The 3529-nt window shown below is 56.2% G+C and overlaps 1 pseudogene; it reads left to right on the forward strand.

Annotated features, from left to right (window-relative positions):
• Nucleotides 1–2541, forward strand: part of LOC117011580 — a 6925-nt pseudogene extending 4384 nt beyond the window's left edge.
• Nucleotides 2542–3529: the final 988 nt, after the last annotated feature.

The raw sequence follows: 3529 nt of genomic DNA on the forward strand, positions 1-3529 counted from the left end.
GAGCCCCCAGCCAGGTGTGTTCCCAACATGGATCAGCAGCACCAGGGATCAGCGGGGCTCTGCCCACCGGGGTCACTGGGGATTGGGACACATCCTCAAACCAACATCAGAAATCCATTGTTGGGGGCGGATTTGTCAAATTTGGACACCCAAAAACTTCAGTTTGGTGGCATCAAGCAACCCTGGATGGCCTAGGTGGTCTTCTCCAGCATAGATCAATGTTTTTAAATCTCTGTGGCCCATGAGCATTTTCCACAGCCAATTGAGAGTGGATTGAGGCAAAATCCACAATTTTGGAGACAGTGGGGTGGAAATTCCTCCAAAAGTTTCTTCCCACCCACCCCTGGGTACCACCTGGATGCTCTGCCAGTAGGGACATGTAAATCTTCATGGTTTTTCCTTGTAATAAAAAGGTTTCTGTTCATCCATTTAAATCCCCTGAAATTGGGGTAAAAATAATGATGTTGAACAAAGGCATGAATGGGGACATGTGGGAGACAATGACATGAATTTGGACATGTGGGACAGAACCCTGGGTGGGGATATGGGGAGCATGGATGGGGACATGAACTGGGACAGCATCAATGCCACCACAGTGCCACCGCAGTGCCACCAGCACCTTTACCTCAGTCATGGCAAAGCGCTGCCCAGTGCAGTTCCTGCCACCACATCCCTGCTGTCACCACCACAGTGTCCCAGCAGAATGTCACCACCCACCAGGATGGGACCAGCATGGGGAGCTTGTTCAGCTGGTGACAAGTGGCCTGGAAGCGAGTGACCGCCACCAGGGTGTCCCAGGGCCATCGCGCTCAGGGGACCCCAAGTGTCCCTGAGGACAGGGCAAGGGTCAGTGTCACCCAGGGAGTCACGTGGCCTGGTGGCAGCATCCCCTGACATGTCCTGGTGGCTTCGTGTGCTGACATGTCCTGGTGGCAGTGTCCCTAAAGGGGTGGTGACATTGTTCCCTGATGTGTGTCCCACTGGCATTGTGTTCCCTCCCCATGTCTCCCTGTCCCCTCTCTCTGTGTCCCAGTCCCCTCTGTGTGTCCCTGTCCTTGTCTCCTCCCTGTGTCCCTGCCTCCCACCCCGAGCGGGGCCAAACTCCCCAGGCTCCTGGGTCTGTGTCCTGCAGGGTGTTCCCATCTCCCTCAAGGTGTCTCTCTGTCCCTCAGGACTTTTTTGTGGCTACATCTAGCACTTGAGTGTCTGTACCCACCCCAGCTCAGGTAGGGACAAGTCACAAAACCCTGGGACACCCCGTGACACCCCACGACACCCTTTGTCCTCTGATGTTGGTTCCTTTCCCCATCTTTTGGGTTCCTTCTCCTTATTTTGTGTCTTTTATTCCCTATCTTAGATCTTTATGCCCCTGTTTTTGCATCATTCTCCTGTTTGGGATCCTTTCCCCCTATTCTGTCTTGCCTGTTTTGTGTCTTTTCCTCTCTTGGGCCTTTCCCCCATTTTTTTGGCTCCTTGCCCCTTCTTTTGTGTCATTTCCCCCCTCTTTTGGATCCTTTCCCTCTTTTTCATTCTTTCCCCCAACTTGTGGGTTCCCTGCCCTTGACTTTGGTATATTTTTGTGTGCCTCATCCTCCTTCAACTCCCTTCCCACCCCTTATCCTCCTAACCCCCACCCCCTTTCCCCCAGGCGTGTCCCCAGCTGTGTCCCCAGCTGTCCCCCTGAGCCACATGGACTCGGTGCTCGCCATCCTGGACACCCTCGAGTCCCTGCCTGAGGCGACTCCTCTGACACCAACACAGCCTTGGGGAGGGGCTGGGGGTCTGCAGCACCCTGCAGTGCTGAGCGGTGCTGGGTGAGTCCCCTGGGACCCCCAAACGCCCCCGGCTCTCACTGCGGGCCAGTGGCAGCTCCTGACCGAGCTCCTGTGCCACGACCCAGCCACACCGGAGCTGGGGGCGGTGCTGGCCCCCGACGGCTCCACGGTGGCCCTTGGTCCCCTTCTGGCCGACATCAAGGCAGGGCTGACATCCTGCAGGTTTGGGCGACCCCTCCCCACCCTTGACCCGCTCTCCACCCCCCTCCTGGCTGTCACCATTGCCGAGGATTTGGGGACATCCTTCCTGCTGGCACAGGGGGGTGACAACAACGCCACCGTGCTGAGACCCAGCGGCTGCTGGGATGATGTGACCAACCCCCAAAATTAGATCTTGAGAGGTCCCCGTCCTGTGGCCATCAAGGCCATGGATAGGGTGGCCCTGCGGGCGCGGCTGGCCCAGGGATCTCTCCCAGTGACTGAGTTGCTTCTGGGCTGTTACAGGACCAGGAATGGCTCGGAAGTGGGAACACTCCTCATCAGTTAGTGCTGCTGGGACTTTGGGGCACTGATGGGATAGGGACAGCTGGAGAAGGAGGTTGCAGCAGTTTTGGGTGTGCTGATGACGCTGTTGCAGACCCCAGAGCTCCTGAGGGATGTGGGGGCACAGGAGGTGACAGCCGTGGCTCATTGGACATGGGAGTCCAGCGAGCACTGTGTGGTTACAGGCAGGGTGGCACCTCCTAAATGGGAGTGTCACCCCTAAAGAGGGGTTGTCGCCCCTATAGAGCAGTTTTCTCCCCCTAAAAAGGGGTTGTCACCTCTCAGACAGGGGATTGTCTCCCCCTAAAGGGGAGTGTAACTGCCTGAACAGCGATTGTCAAGGCACAAGTGGCATGGTCATCCCCTAAATGGGCTTTTCACCTCTCAAATAGGGATTGTCAATGCTCAAATGGGTATTGTCACCACCAAATGGAGTTGTCACACCCTAAGCAGGTGTTGCTACCTCCCAGATAGAGATTTTCAGCCCCGATGTCCCCACACGACCACTGTCATGTCCCCAAGGACCTGTCAAATCTGTTGTCCTCACACGGCCTCTGCCACGTTCCCAGTGGCTCAGGGGACAGAGCCAACCCCTTGTCCCCATGTGGACAACACCACAACCCCAAGGAGCCCTTTGTATCCTGGGGGACTCTACGGTGTCCTCATCACGCCCGATGACCCCATGTGACCTCTACCATGGCCCCAAGCACCTGTTAAGTCCCTCATGCCCCTAGTGGAGTCTCCCATGTCCCCAAGGAGCTACTTGTCCCCATATGGACTCTGCCATGTCCCCAAGGGCCCATAGAGCCCCTTGTCCTCATGCAGACTCCTGTGTTACAGGTTCAGGAGGATGCCTGTGCACAAAATCTCAAGACACAGAATAGCAAAGCAAGTCAATTTTATTAGTCATGTTAGCAATAAATCCATACCAAGCCCTGGATGTTGGAGAAGCTGCTGAGCAGGAGAAGGAGATAGGGTATGGCACCCGAGCAGGAGGGGCAGGAGGGCAGCACACCTTCAAGGCATCCCCTGCATGAAAACGGTGTGCATCACGTCATCCTCGCTCTCCACCCCAGGACCACCCCTTCTATCTCCTCCTCAGGAGTGCCCAGTTTCAGCATCATCTCACCCAGGGCCAACACATGAGATGAGGTCACAGCGGGCCATGGTCACACCTCGGTGCCAGCAGCGGCTTTATTGTGTATTGTTCC

Source organism: Catharus ustulatus, unplaced genomic scaffold (genome assembly GCF_009819885.2).
Source record: "Catharus ustulatus isolate bCatUst1 unplaced genomic scaffold, bCatUst1.pri.v2 scaffold_96_arrow_ctg1, whole genome shotgun sequence".
Classification (NCBI taxonomy): domain Eukaryota; kingdom Metazoa; phylum Chordata; class Aves; order Passeriformes; family Turdidae; genus Catharus; species Catharus ustulatus.